The following is a 15,931-nucleotide window of genomic DNA, read 5'->3' as shown; positions in this document are numbered from 1 at the left end:
CTTCTAAAGGTAACTGGAAAAAAAAAAACCAGTTTCCTACAAGTCACACTCCTTTTATAGGAAACAAAGGACAGGAAATAATTTGGGGCAGATTCTTATGGTAAACTTGTATAAGCAAGGCCTGGAACTCATGTATTGATGATTTTTAATAGCATCTTTCCCTGCCAGCTGGACATGGCATGAGACTTCAGTCATCCCGAAGGGAAGGCTGTGGACAACTAGTCATTTGAACATTGACCACAGGCCGTGGTGACTGTCCCCGGCCTCCCTGCAAGAGTGCATCCCTTGCTGATAAGCGCCATCTGTTGATGGTGGAGGTGAATGCAGGTGTCAGCTGTACATTGCTGAAGGCACAGGTGACCCGGAGGCCTGTAAGTGGGGAGGCCACTGTGCAGCTTCCATCTGGACTTCACATGTAGTATTCTCTGGTGCTACCCAAATATAATTGACCACTGGTGTACTTGGTAGATTGGTTCTGCAGTCAGCCCTTCAGAACCCGCGTATATAAAATGCCAGCCCTCGGTATACTCAGGTTTCATAACCTGCAAACACTGTATGTCCCATCTGCCTCTGGCTGAAAAAAATCCAATATAAGTGGACCCAGGCAGTTCAAACCCATGTTGTTCAAGGATCAACTGTAATCTTAATTGGGAATCAGGCACAACAGGGAAGTTGAGTTTAGACTCTGGAATCCAATAGCTCTGCTACTTACCGGCTCGGAGACCTGGCAAGTTGCTTAATCTTGTTTAGACTCAGTTTTCTTATGTGGAAAAAGGGCATAGCAAGAACCAATCTAAATTGTTGAGCACAGATTAAATGGGATGATGCTGTTAATGGGGCCAAACATGTGGTAAACCATCAAGAAACGTTAAGCAACCAGCCTGGGCAACATGACGAAACCTCGTCTCTACAGAAAATACAAAGATTAGCTGGGGATGGTGGGGCACACCTGTAATCCCAGCTACTTTGGAGGCTGAGGTGGGAGGATCACTTGAGCCTGGGCAGGTTGAGGCTGCAGTGAGCCGAGATTATGCCCCTGCACTCCAGCCTGGGCATAGAGTGAGACCTTGTCTAAAAGAAAGAAAGAAGGAAAGAAGGAAAGATGGAGAGAAAGAAAGAGAGACAGAGAGAAAGAAAGGAAGGAAGGAAGGAAGGAAGGAAGAAAGGAGGGAAGGAAAAGAAACATTAAGCTTGTATTTTTCTTGATAGTTAAGTCAGAGTCCCTCTAACAGTAGAAAATACGGGGAACAAAACAAAACAATTACATTTCCAGCATCTTAATCCTCATCCTGTATTTAGAATATGTTAGAGAAAAATTTTCCAGATGTGGTTTTCTGATTATTTGTGGATTTTTTTCCCCCCAAACAAAGAGAATCAGGCAATCAAATGTGGCTGAGATTCTGGAAATTTGGTCTGGATATCAAGCATATGGAATTCATTCTAGCAAGAGAGGAGTGTGCCTCGAAGATGTCTCTCTCCAAAGTGCTTCAGTTAATAGCTAATGTTTCCAGACTATATAAAGGATTTCCTTTATTATTTAGGAAGAGGAAAACATTATTTTTAAAGAAATAAAATAAAATAAAAATGGTTGTTTTTAATGCTGATAAAAGGATTGTGGTTAAATCCACAAAGAGCTTCCTTTTTCTCTTATTTGACCTCACTGCAGGCCTGCTTGGTGTGAAGTCCAGGTTGGAGGGATGCTTGCTGGTTTTTCCAGCTCATTTAACTCCAAGAGCATCGGTCTTTGTTGAGGGTGAGACCTTGACAGTTATCCGTTTTGACTCTAACAGGGAGGACTTGTCCCTGTTCAATCTGTTCTGATCGCCTGTCTCCATTGTTAATATCAGCTCACATCCAGAAGGGACCTAGGTTGAGAAGTGTTCCTGGTGACCCGGCCACTGCCCCCAGGCATGTCTCATCATGCCACAAGGACATAGTGTTGCCTCCTACACACCAACAGTGTGCCTTCAAATCTTGCGAGCTCTGTAATTAGGAGCTTTGTTAAACATGGAAGGATCACTCATTTCTGCCCGTTTCCTGGCTTTCAGGGAGGACCAGTCATGCTCGTCAGTACTCTATAAAACGCCGGGCAGAGATGGTTTGTTTTTTATTTTCATGTAAAGAGATGGGTTGTTTCTTTGTTTTGGGGGCAGGAGCCTGAAGCTTTTTGTTGTGTTTTACTTTGCTTTGTTTTTTGATGGGGGATTTCTAAAAGTAAGGATACAAAAAGATTACTATGACACAATTTACAAAATTATAATAGCATGTGGACACATTGTTGGTGACCTACTCACACTGTAGAAGAGGCCAATGCAAGTGAGTGGCCTTGAAATATAAGTTCCCTTAGCTTCGTGGTAAAGCCACTTAAAAAATAACTTTATTTTTAAAGAACAGTTTCAGGTTCACAGCAACACCAAATGGAAGGTACAGAGATTCCCCATACACCTCCTGCCCTCCCATGGGTACAGCCTCCCCCAGCAGAGTGGTGCACCTATTACAATGGATGAAGGGACAAGGTGACACAGCATCACCCAAGGCCAGAGTTGACACAAGCGTTCACTCTTGGTACTGTACATTCTATAAGGACTTATAGTGACTTTAGAATATGGTTTTATGAGTGTGTTGCCATTCTTTATTTATCACCAATGCCAAATGCAGATGCTGACATCTCAAGTTAGCCAGCCCGAGGGCCCCATCCTAATGTTAAATTCCATCATTACCCCCAGGACCCCGGGAATCCAGGAGCCCACCCAGGGGCCCGGGGTGCCTTTCCAACCACCATCCCTTCTTTATCCCTCCACAGGGCACAGTGTGTCAGCTCCTGGGGTGTTTTTCTATGGAGCAGGTAAAATAGAATGATCTCTTCCTATGCCCAAGAGAAGTGGTTTTAACAGAGGACCCACTCCCTGACCTGGTCTCTGTCATTGTCCTTTTCAGAAACGGGACCATCGGTGGCTGTTTAAATCCCCTTCTGTAGCCCCTCCTCCACTTGGCTGAGTAGCCCCTCTGGGGAGAGACCCAAGTACAGCATCCAGTGAGAGCTGCCCTGAGGGCTGGGGAGCGCCTGAGCTGTGGGTACTCACTGCAGCCCCCTGGGGTTACCTCTCCAGGCCTCAGGCTGCCCAGCGGGAAGCTGCTTCCACCCCAGCTTCCTCACTATTGCTCGGCCTCCAGTTCCCAGGACGCTGAGCTTGCCCCACTTCCCTTTGTGATTCCAGGTTTTCGTGGATTTCTGCTTGTTGCTTTCTACCTCCCAAAGGAATGCTGTTCTGTTGCCCTGGCTCTTCAGGTCTGTGTTCTCCTGAAGGGGCCTCCATTCTAGGGAGGAGGGTAGAATTGCCTGTCCCTTCCCTCCCCTTTCAGTGAGACGCTGATGGAGTTGCGCAGTGAGTGGACACCGAGCCTAAGTATTTTAGAACCATGTTAACTGACTGAACTGTTATGGACAGATGAAGATGCAGGCACGTGGTCAGGCAATGGGGAAGGGAGCATGAACCGCTGGCTCCCCAGCCTGCTTGGCTGTGCCTGCTGGGTCCCGTTCACGAAGCCCATGCCTTCAACTCTGCAGGCACGGGGCTTTCCCCGGGCTGGGCCCGTAGGCCTCTGGCTTTTCCTAGGTCAGATCTTTACTTTTTCATTTGTAACACACTCAACAGATATTTCTATTTCTGCCACATTCTGGCCTCTGGGGGTATCGTGGTGAGAAAAAAGGCTGTGGTCTCTGCTTTTCAGAGCTGGTGGGTCCTGTTGGGGATGTGAGTCAATGTCAGCTGCAGGAAAGGAGACCCCTCATTTGGTGACTTGTCCAGGTTGCACAGTGAGTGAGTGAGTGGCTGGGAGGGAGGTTCATCCAAGGGCCTGCCTGATGGCAAAGCCCGCGTCCTCACCTCTCTTCCAGAACCACTGGATCAAACTGGGATCAAACTGGGAAGCTGGCCCCCAAAAAATCAAAGGGGAAACAGAATGTCACTTCTGCAGGCAAAGGTGACAACGGAAGTCCCCCAAACAGAAGTCTGAACACCTTGAATCAGCTCTCGGGGAACAAAGTCCAGACTTGGGCCTGGCATGGAGGGATGCTTGCTGAGGGAGAGGAGAGCCAGGGGTGGGCTCAGAGAGGCTTTTGTCCTATGAAGAGGCACTCACAGCACTCAGGTGGGAGAGATCTGCAGCTCGGGCTTAGGGTGGGCAGGTGGGCTCTGAGGCCCCCACCCTCAGGCTTGAATGGAGACTCGGCAGCATAAGTGTTCTGCTCCTACCCAGGGGCGCAGAGAGAACAGGCCGCCCTTTCTCAAACTGTGTGTGCTTTTCCCAGGGGCTATTGTTCCTGGTTGCCAGGAAACTGCAGCCTTCAGGTGTCACCCGGGAGACTGGGGCCTGGGTATTTGGGTTTAGGTCAGGCACAATAACGCCTGCAGAATGAGATGGCGTCCCCAAGACCTCCTCAGTCATTTGTCACGCAACTGTGGCTGTGACTGTGGGGACACAAGGGCTGTGGGAGGAGGTACGTGGCACAGGATGAGGTGAGCTAATGATCCCTCACCCAGAGCAGAGCAAACACACCTCTTTGGGGAGAGGAAGTGAGGCCGCCCCAGCCTCTTGAGATGGCAGAAGACCTGCAAGGAATCTGACCAAGGTTCAGGGCTGCCCGCTGGGAGGTGGGGGCTCACCAGCCCTCAGGCCTGATAGCGCCCCAGAAAACATGCAGCAGCTTTAGTGGGGTGTCTGCTCCATGGCCAGATAGCCCAGCAGCACAGTCATAGCAAAGAAACAATCCAAATCCAATACAGCAAGGGTATAAAGCTGTCCAGAAATGATGGCAAATCAGAGTGACCCAGGGGACAAGACGGTGAGCAGGGGATACAGGACCTGGGGTTGGCACTGGAGTGAGTTTTTGGCAGGCCCACGAAATATCAAGATCCTTCCCTCCCCAAACCCTTCAGCACAGCTTCTCATGAATGTGATTCCAAGCAAATAGAAGGAGATGGATGATATGTCATTACATGTAATCTACGTGCAAAATAGTCCTTGTTTCACTTTTATTTTATTTAAAAAATTTAAATTGTGGTGAAATACACATAACATAAAATTTACCATCATAATGATTTTTCAGTGTACTGTTCAGTAATGTTAAGTTCGCATCATTGTGGACCCGATCTCCAGAACATTTTGACTTTATAAAACTGAAACTCTATTACCATTAAATGACAACTCCCATTGCCCCGCCTGCCAGTCCCTGGCAGCCACCATTCTACTTTCTGTCTCTATAAATTTGACAGCTCCAGGGACCTCATAGAAGTGGAATCATCCAGTGTTTGTCTTAAAAAGAAATTCTTTAAAAAATATTAGAGATGGGGTCTCCCTATGTTGCCCAGGCTGGTTTCACACTCCTGGGCTCAAGCCATCTTCCCACCTTGGCCTCCCAAAGGCTGGGATTCCAGGTGTGAGCCACCACGCCTGGCCCAGTGTGTGTCTTTGTATGACTGGCTTATTTCACTTAGCATAATGTCCTCAAGGCTCATCCCTGTTGTAGCATGTGTCAGGATTTCCTTTTTTTTTAAGCTGAATAATATTCCATTGTCTGTACACATTTTGTTCATCCATTCAACTGTGGATGGACACTTGGGTGGCTCCCACTCTCTGGCTCTTGTGATAAAGCTGCCCATGAGCATGCAACTTCCCAATTTCCAGGCTCACCTGAATTTACTTTATGACCGGGGGACATTACCTGGTGACTGTTTTCATCTAAACCTCAGGAGGGCCTGCCTCGGACATGGGGCTGCCAGTGATCCATTTCATGCCCTCCAAAGATGCTCATCTTTGGCTGTTCCCTTCTGCCTGACAATGTAGGCTGTAGCTGTGCTCCCTGTTGTGAAGAAGGCCTCCATCCAGGCAGGGAAGGGGATGGGCTAGGAGCCAGGAGTGCTGGCCCCACCGGCCCTGGAGATTGAGGCAGGTCGACAAGGTGTAACATCTCAGAGGCACAGAAAACTCCAGCGTCCTGGCACATGTGCACGGGGCCTAGTAGTAACTGGACCCTCCGAAGGTGGGGGAATACACAATGAAAAATGGGGGTGGCTGACCCCTGGAAATGCTGGGGCCCTTGGCATTTTAGATTCTGTCAGAGTTTAGGAACAGGGCCCAGGGCTCAGAAGAGGGTGGTGGCAATGGGCTGATGACTGGGTTGGCAACCTGGGATGGGAGCCAACATGGCAATCAGCTGGACAACTTGGGTACCAGGTCTTGGCCATTGGACTGTGGACAGGCACCTGCTGCATGGGGACAGTTCTGGAGGTGGTTTGAGGCTCAGGGAACCAAGAGGACTCTCAGACACTGGAGCTGGGAAGGGTCACCGTGGGAAAGAATGAGTGCTGCAATCCTAAAATCTGTCACCTGGTGGGGAGGGGAGAGACTGAGATTAAAGGGGAACCTCAAGTTGGCTTTATCTGGGACCCTGGGTTACTTGAGCCTGCAGACGGGCCAGACTGAAGCCTGCAGGGGCCAGTGTCTGGGAAGACAAAGGAGGAGGCTGTGGCTGGCAGAGGGGCACCTCAGTTTGCAGTGCCTAGAACCTGAACCTTGAAGGCAGGGTTCTGCAGGAGTTTGGACACCCCAGGGGTCCAGGGCAGTGAGCCTGGGGCATGCAGCCACAGGGCTTCAATGGGGCATCGTCCTGGAGCTTCATTTCTACTTTAAACATTTGGGGGATGGACAGTTAAGTGAATAAAAACAGTTCTACATATTTCACTTATACAGCTGTTAAAGGAGTGGACTTGGGGGCCGGGCTGGGTTCCAAGCCCAGCTCTGCCACCTGGGCACGTTGCCTAACCTCCTTCTGCCTTAGTGTTCTCATTGGCAGCATGCGGATACTTAGTCCCCACGCATAGGCTGGGTTTAGCAAATGCAGTGATACACACAAAGAGCTCTGCACGATGCCTGAAACTTGGCATGTCTCAGTTTATGTTTGTGGCTGTTATTATCATGACTATCGGAAAACAAATGGGGCATTAAGGAGTAAAATGCAGAATTGGCTAGAACATTTAAGATAAAACAAGAGACCTTCAGGAAGTTCTGTGCTTGGGGCAGCTGGGCTCCGGTCCTCTGCCTTTAAGGTGGTGGAGCCATTTGAGAAACGTCACAGCCTCCAGAGGGCGGAACCCACATCTGCTGTTCACAGGGGTCTCCAGGGCCTGGCTGGTAGCGGGGTGTCAACAAGTGCTTGTGACTGCGGTGAGTGTGTTGTTGGCCATACCCAGCATGGCTGGCAGAGGCATGGGCCTGTGTGCCTGTAGTACTACTGGTCACTCCCCACCCCTGGTCCAGGGCTGGGTGGGCACAGCCTGAAGAAAGGCCTCATTTGTGGCTTCACATCCACCAGAGGCTGTGAGCGCCCAGGCGAATTTGTTTGAATTAGCTGCTTCAATGGGCCTGTTTTTGATGAGAGTGTGTGTGGTGAGAGATGCTGGCAGAATTTTAAAGAGCATTAGAGGCGTCCCATGGGCCCTGGATGGACAGCTGTGCAGGAAGGGGAAGGCTGTTTCTGGCCTGTGTGGCTCTTTAGGGCAGAAGGAAGTGCCCTCCTCTGGTGCCGACTGACAGGGAAGGGTGGGATCACACTGCCCACAATGCCCTTGCTTGGCCTGCTCCATGCTGTCGGCCTCACCTGGCAGGGTGTGCTTGGGCCCCACAGGCTCCATTCTATGTTCCAGCCACCACAGTTTCATGACCAAGATTGAGAATGTCCACGTGGCCAAGGTCCTGCCCACTCAGGGAACCGTGGACTCTTTAGGGGTCCAGATCACAGAGCATGTTCCCTGAGCAAATCTAGGGAAGAAGAAAGGAGGACAGACATGTTCGCAGACATTCAGACCATGGACCGAATGGCAACCCTCTCCCCCATCTAAAACAATAGCGGTGCTGGTGTGGTGTTTTTATGAGCCTTATGATGTTCTAAATGCTTGACACATATTAGCTCATTTAATCCTCCCAGTAGCCCTACGAAGTATAAGTGCAGCTATCCTTATTTTACAGATGGGGAAACTGAGGCAGAGAGCGGTTAAATAACTTGCTCAGTATCACACACTTAGAAAGAAGAAGAGCCAGGACTTGAACCTAGGCAGTCAGGCTCCAGAGTCCAGCCCCTGGCAATCATCATTCTACTTTCTGTTTCCGTGAATTTGACCGTGCTGGGTACCTTGGATAAGTGAGATCATACAATATTTGTCCTTTTGCGACTGGCTTATTTCACGAGGCATAATGTCATCAAGGTTCATCCACATTGTGGCATATGTCAGAATGTCCTTCCTTTTTAAGGCTGAATAATATTCCACATTAAATACCACGTTTGTTATCCATTTATCCGTGGATGAACACTGAGGCTGCTTCCACCTTTTGGCTGTTGTGAATAATACTTCCATGAATGAAGGCGTACAAGTATCTGTTTGAGTCCCTGTACATTCCTCTTCGGTATGTACCCAGAAGTGGAATTGCTGGATCATGTGGCGATTCTATGTTTAATTTTTGAGAAATCACCATACCAGCCAGATTTTTTAATACCAGTAAATCCCTGCATCTGAGCACGTGCTTGATTTAGGATTTAGAAATTTTGTTCATCAGCCACTCAGGGTGCTGTCCGAAACCTCCCCTTTCCCTGAACTTGGCTCCTGTTCCTGGCGGAGGAGAGGCTGCCCTGCCAGAAGAGGTCATTTCCGTCTGTTTTTACTCTTCTCTTTGCCTTCACCCACTTTGAGATCTAGGGGCGATGCCAGGGCCTGAGAGCTGGGTGAGTAGTTGTGGATTTTGTGGAGAGGGACCGCGTTGTTCTTGAGAGAACGTCTGGCTGGGAGCAGGAAGGGGACTGAGTGTGTGTTGGCTGTGAAGGCTCCATCAGCAGCAAACATGGGTGGGGTCGGGGGAGCAGGGCTGTGTCCACATTGTTTTCACTCCATGCCCGGTACCCGATGGTGAGGTGCTCAGGACCTGTGCGCAGGATGAGGGAGTGAAGAGAGCAGAGCTGGGGCAGTGGAGCATTAGCCCAGGATGCCTGCTTGGAAGGCTGGTGAGATGGGCCACGGGTCGTCCCAGGGCAGGGGAGGGAAGGTATGGTGGAGCAGCATGGAAATTACCCTCTCTGCCCTGGTTCAGGCCATTCTGCAGTTTCGATTCCTCATCTTACAATGAGGAGTTGCGCTAGATGCTCCACCTGCAACAGTCCACATCTAGTAACAGTGAACATTCGTGGGTCCTAACTGAGATCAGGCACTGTGATGGGTACTTTACATGGGTTACTGAACTTAAGCCTCACAACACACTATGAGGAACTTATATTAACTTCTTTTTTTTTTTTTTTTGAGATGGAGTCTTGCTGTCAGTGGCATGACCTCAGCTCACTGCAACCTCTGCCCCAGAGGTTCAAGTGATTCTCTTGCCTCAGCCTCCCAAGTAGCTGGGATTACAGGCACGCATTACCACACCTGACTAATTTTTGTATTTTTAGTAGAGACGGGGTTTCGCTATGTTGCTCAGGCTGGTCTCGAACTCCTGACCTCACGTGATCCACCCACCTAGGTCTCCCAAAGTGTTGGGATAACAGATGTGAGCCACCGCACGCGGCCATATTAGCTTCTTTAATGTAAGTGAAAACTGAGGCACAAGGAGGTTGTGCAATTTCCCCAGGGACACAGAGCAGGAAGCAGAGAAGCTGGGACTGAATGGAGTCAGTCTGAGCCTCACTTTGGATTTGCTCCTCCACCACACTGCACCTTACAAAATAAAATCGCTAACTTTTCTTTCCTAAGATTTTTTTTTTGTCTTAGTTTTCCAGGGCAGATATTTAAGGAACAGGGAAGGAATGGGGCTTATTGCTTGTTCTGCGGCCAGAAGGCTGGAGGGCCTGAACATCATTGAGTATGATCCTAAGTGAGATCTTTTCTCCCTCCGGCAGGATCTGGTGGAGGCCGGAATTCATCACAGCAAACACATCCTCTCCTTTCCTCTTCATCTTGCTCTTGCACAAACAAGAAACCTCAGTCACGATTCCAGCTGGGCATCCTCTGTCTCTTAGCAACCACTGCCAGCCCAGGCTTTGGGTTCTGGGCTCCAGGCGTGCCTTTCTTTGCTGCAATACTTTCTGTGGATCCTGCACACACAATGCAGGTTGTGGGCATCAGGGCAGGAGGGGCCTGTTAAACTCCTGCTCCCAGAGCCCAAGGGAGGTGGGGAAGACCCATTCTGGGAAGTTAACTTTGTGGGGGTGAGCTGGTGGGGTGTCTCCTGGTGGACGTTCACAGCTCTTTGCTGAAGAGGAGTGGGATTTGGGGAGAGTGTGTGCATGCACACGTGCGCTTCTAGCCATGGTGGGGGCATCGTGCCAGGAGACAGATGAACACTTCTGCTTGTCCCGCTGGGCCCATCTTTATGATTACCCACATTTGTTCAAAAGGTTTGTTTCTCAAATGTGATGAAGAGCTCCCTGGGACTTTCTGGCTCAGGCTTGCAGGGAAGGGGAGGGACAGGGCCCTGGGACTGTAGAGTTCTGGTGAGAGGAAGCAGTGTGGACCGAGGAGGGGAGAAGAGGGCCAGGGCTGAGGCCAGCCTCACTTACAAGAGGCAGAGGCGCCGAGGGGGCTGACCGCAGGAAGGCCGGGAAGAAGGCGTCAGTGCAAGGCCCGAGAGCAGGGGCTCGGTGGTGCATTTGCTCCCTGACCCTGTATGGTGGGTTCCCAGGGGCTTCTTGGAGGCCAGTGTGGGAGCTGGTCTGTTCTGAGCGGCTGCTTGTCAATTCATGAAAAAGCTTTGCCTCTGGGGTTTCTACCTCTCATCCCCAAAGAATCATTGCTTAAATCATATATGAACTGGAAAGAACCTGAGAGAGGTTCTAATTCACATCCTGTCTTTGCAGATGAGGACAGTGAGGCCCGAAGAGGTGGCAGAAGTTCCTTGGAGTCATAGCTGGGTGGGAGCAGAGCTGGGAGCGGCCCCAAGGCTGCTGGTTTCTCCGCTGTGCTTTCTTACTTTGCTGGAGTCCTCCCTGCACACTGGTTGGTGCTGAAGCCACCATGTGACTACGCATGATCCCTGAAGCTCTAGTGAGTGTTTCTTTGTAGAGTGGAACTTGCACACATAGAGGTGAGGTCTTGGAGGCTGTTTGGCTCATCTCTGTGCCCAGAGGACGTGGTTCCTGATGAGGTCATTGCTGGTCAGGCTGCTTCTGCACATCTTGAGTGACCGGGCACTGTCCAGGAGAGATCCTGAGTTCATTTCCTAAGGAGGGAGTGAGCTGTGTCTTCCTTGCATCTGGTAGGTACTGCATAGACATTGTCCTAACTTATGGACAGCATAAGGCTGGAAGAGCCCTTTTCTCTTTTAAGCTATAAGGTTTGGCTGATGAGTCTGATTGGTCTGGATACTTTACAGAAATGTCAGACTGGAAACCAACTTCAAAACCTTTTTTTTTTTTTTTGAGACGGAGTCTCGCTCTGTCACCCAGGCTGGAGTGCAGCGGCGCGATCTCGGCTCACTGCAAACTCTGCCTCCCAGGTTCACGCCATTCTTCTGCCTCAGCCTCCCGAGTAGCTGGGATTACAGGCGCCCGCCACCATGCCCAGCTAATTTTTTTTGTACTTTTTTTTAGCAGAGATGGGGTTTCACCATGTTAGCCAGGATGGTCTCAATCTCCTGACCTTGTGATCCACCCGCCTCAGCCTCCCAAAGTGCTGGGATTACAGGCGTGAGCCACCGCGCCCAGCCTTCAAAACCTTTAAAGCCTGAGAATGGCATAGATGGGAGGAGTGTTTGGCCGTATGTTGTATCTGGAAAAAGGTGACTTCTGTGCATGCTCAGGGAGATGAGAAGGGCAGGAAGTGCCAGGCGAGGGTCACAGGTCTTGGCTTGAGCCTTGGCTCTGTCTCTTGTTGCTGTGAGTCTTGAGCAAGTCACACCCATACGTGGGACTGAGGGGCTTCCTCTGGAAAGTTCTTCCAGATCTAACAGCCTGTGAGCTCTCAGGACCTGCCCAAGACCAGCCACTCATTCGTGTATTCCACAAATGTTTGCTGAGTGCCCAGCTAGGCATCAGTGAGGTTGGGGAATGCCTCCTGCCCCAGCTGTAAGGTGGAGCTTATGGGCTGGTGTTGGAATCTGTCAGTCAACAAGAAAACCCTTGTGCATCCCTCAGACCTGCTCTTTGAGAGCCAGTCTCTAGCTTTGAAGTTGGTTCATCAGGTAAAATGTATCAGTGAAGAGGTTTGGTTCCTGGGAAGCAGGGTGGTGGAGATGAGGCTTTAAAAGCCTCATCTCCACCATCCTGAACCTCTCAGGTAAAGGCCAGTTTGGACTCTGCCACTTTTGGTGGCTCCTGAAACTCCTCTGGGGATGAATGTGGTGTGAACTCTAAAAAGCGATGGGTGCTGCATCCGATTCATTGTTCACCCTGTGGGGTCTTCGTCTCTAAGAGACACCCATGTCCCACGTGTCCCATGTGCACGCTCACATCTATTACAGTTTATAGCCCTCTCTCATATCAGCTACATCAAATGTTCACACAACCAAGGTGCTTTCTGTGTAAGCGAAACAGAACCTTCACATCGGAAAGTTATTAAAAATCTAATACCTAGTTTAAAAAATTAAATAAGACGGAGACATGTAAAATGAAAATAAGTCTCTGTCCTATTCCAGATCTCGACATCCCCTTCCCGGAGACAGCTACTAAAATAGCTTCATGTGGAAGCTTCCTGAAATGTTCTCTGCATATGAAAACACAGATATTCTCTCTCTCTTTCTTCAGAATGGGAGCTTACCTGTTTATTTTCCTCCTGTAGAGCTAAGAGACCACTGTATTTCAGCACATCTACAGCTGGTGCTCCTGTTCTTAGCACCATAGACTCAGACTCTTGTTTTTTGTTTTTTTTTTTTTGAGACAGAGTCTCACTCTGTCGCCCAGGCTGGAGTGCAGTGGTGCGATCTCAGCTCACAAAACCTCTGCCTCCTGGGTTCGAACGATTCTCCTTCCTCAGCCTCCCGAGTAGTTGGGATTACAGGCATGCACCATCAAGCCCATCTAATTTTTGTATTTTTAGTAGAGACAGGGTTTCGCCATGTTGGCCAGGCTGGTCTCTAACTCCTGACCTCAGGTGATCCGCCCGCCTCAGCCTCCCAAAGTGCTGGGATTACAGGCATGAGCCACTGCGCCTGGCCTACTTTTTTTTTTTTTTTTTTTTTTGACACAGGGTCTCACTTTGTCACCCAGGCTGGAGTGCAGTGGTGTGATCTTGGCTCACTGTAACCTCCTCCTCCTGAGCTCAAGCGATTCTCTCATCAGCCTCCTGAGTAGGGTACCACAGGCGTGCACCACCAGGCCTGGCTAATTTTTGTATTTTTTGTAGAGACAGGTTTTCTGCCATGTTGCCCAGGCTCACACAGTCTTATTATATGTATTTCATGGAGGGACATTACATTGTTTTCAGTCTTTTTGCTCTTATAAACATTGTTACAAAGAAACGTCCTTGTTTGTCTGACTCTGTTCTCATATGGCAAGATCAGTAGGACCAACTCGTAGAAATGGAGGTGCTAAGTCAAAGAAAAGATGCATTTTACATTATGATGCCTATTGCCCCGTTGCTGTTTAGAAAAGCTGTTCCATCTTCACAGTATACAAGAAGCTCTGTTTCTCCACACCTCCAGTATTGAACATTCTTGACATTTTTCACTTTGCCAGTTTGATGGGCTGAAATACATCTTGTTTTAACTTGTATTTATTTAATTATGAGTGTGGTTAAGCATCCCATTTTAATGCTTTCAAGGCCATTTGTGTTCCTTTTCTGTTAAACCACCTGTTTGAATCCTTTGCCTATTTCTCTATTCCATCTTCATTTTATTAAGAGTACACTGAAGCTCAGAAAGGTTAAGCAATGTATGTTGGGTCACACAGCGGGTAAGTGGCAGAGCTGAGACTAGAACCTAATTTTCCCTCTCCTGGTTTAGTGATTCTTCTAATGTCCATGCTGCTTCTCTGTCCAAGGGCTGGACTAGGTATACTTAGTGCTCCTGGGTGGGGAAGGGACCCCATGCTGTGTATTCCCAGGGGTCCCATTGGCCCTGAGTGGAACATGGGGGTACCTTCGAGACTGTCTGCAAAGGTCAGCCCTCTCAGGCTGGAATTGATTCTTAAAGTGCTTCTAAGTCTTGTCTCCCCCTGGGAAGCCGGGTGCGCACCCCAGTGGACATTTGCTCCTAGGTGGTTAGAGGTTCACCCTACAGCCTCCGCAGAGGAGATCCAGCTGGCATTATTGTTTGTACCCATGAATTATTGATAAGGCATGAAATGGCCTCAACCTTGGAATAGCAAAGCTCGAGGGAGGGCAGCCACCGTGCTGAGGAGGAGCATGGGGCTGACAGACCCCCCTCCCTGGGGCCCAACCTTCTCTGTGCCAAAGAACACTTTTGAATGTCGAAAGCCTTCGTAGTCCTCCTCTCGCCTGCCCTGCCAGGTTTTGGTTGGATTTTGAGCATGTGTCACTTAAGAAAATGTGCAGGGACAAGAGCTACCTTGAATTTCATACCATTTTTCATATTTAGATTATTTAAAAATTTATAAGGTTATGCATACTCATGATAAAATTCAAATATCCCAGAGCTGTATCATGCAGAAAGTGAACTCCTGTGTGGTCTCACCCCCGAGGCTTCCACTGCATAATGCTGTTAAGTGGGTTTGTTTTTCACTCATCCCCTGAGCCTACATACATGTGAAGAGAGTACTGTTTATTCAGGCAACAATGTCTGATGGAGGGATTTGAGGACTCCTTGGAACACATCCTACTCCACGTGATGGCTGGTCCCTCTGCTTGAGAGCTGAGGGTTTGTGGCTTTGCCGTGGACCCTTGTTCTTGTGTTTCAGTTGCCAGCTGTTGAATCTTGTGACTGGGTCACTGTACTATGTTTGTACTCTGTCTTCAATTTTTTTTTTTTTCAGACAGTCTCACCCTGATGCCCAGGCTGGAGTGCAGTGATGCAATCTGAGCTCACTGCAACCTCCGCCTTCCAGGTTCAAGTGATTCTCCTGCCTCAGCCTCTCGAGTAGCTGGGATTACAGGCGCCTGCCACCACGCCCAGCTAATTTTTGTATTTTTAGTAGAGACGGTGCTTCGCCATGTTGGCCAGGCTGGTCTCAAAGTGATCTTGACCTCAAGTGATCCACCTGCCTCAGCCTCCCAAAGTGCTGGGATTACAGGCGTGAGCCGCTGCGCCCGGCCTGTCTCCAAATTTGCCTAGCACTGGGCTTGTTCTGAAATTGTTTGAGGATGGTTCAGACATTCTGGAGGAAAGGAATGGCCCAGTCTCCCCATGCATAGCATTCTTTGCCAAATGAAGGGAGGTTGCTCTACTTCTTCTCTTGCTAGATGGATTACAATTTTACATTCCACAGGAATTTTGAAGGAATCTATTGTTTTGCAGAACCTTGACGTGCCGATAAAAGGTGTCAGATTTTTAGGGAAAAGCTACTTGACATGTGTGACTTTTTGGCAATCCCTTTAGGGAAGGCCAGGCATTGACTTCTGAAGATCACATCTTTGGGAAGAGCATGACAAGATCTGTGACATGCGGCAACTGTCACTGCAGTTCCCTAAGCCTCAATTTCTTCATCTGTAAAGTGGGGATGATAGTAGCATCTCTGTTTTGGGGATATTGGTTGGGTTCTTTGAAGGGTGTTTGAAGCCCCCTGTGCAGGGCTGGCCTCCACAAACATTAGCCCCTTTTCCTTCCTGGATAAATGACGTCTGTTGATGAGGACTGGAGTTGAGGAGCCTGGAGATGCTGGAGGGGATGAGCCTCAAGGTAGAGACAGGTGAAATAGACAGGTGAAATATAGAGCTGCTGAGCAGGTGAGGCACAAACTTGGAGGCTGTCTGAAGAACTCAGAGAAGAAGCAGCTCTAGGA

The 15,931-nt window shown here is 49.2% G+C and overlaps 1 protein-coding gene across 3 annotated transcripts in view; it reads left to right on the top strand.

The window, feature by feature from the left end:
- Positions 1–15,931, top strand: part of SLIT1 (slit guidance ligand 1) — a 187,958-nt gene that overhangs the window by 47,562 nt on the left and 124,465 nt on the right. Inside the window, exon 1 of one of the 3 annotated variants that reach the window (XM_063670052.1) lies at positions 11,067–11,084. The exons of the other annotated variants lie outside the window; for them this stretch is intronic. The gene's annotated coding sequence lies outside the window, so the exon portion shown is untranslated. Of the gene's footprint in view, positions 1–11,066; positions 11,085–15,931 lie in introns of those variants that run through there. 3 annotated transcript variants of the gene reach the window in all.

This window comes from Pongo pygmaeus, chromosome 8, assembly GCF_028885625.2.
Source record: "Pongo pygmaeus isolate AG05252 chromosome 8, NHGRI_mPonPyg2-v2.0_pri, whole genome shotgun sequence".
NCBI lineage: Eukaryota > Metazoa > Chordata > Mammalia > Primates > Hominidae > Pongo > Pongo pygmaeus.
The sequence above is the reverse complement of the archived record's forward strand: the minus strand, read 5'-3'. Positions and strand labels throughout refer to the sequence as shown.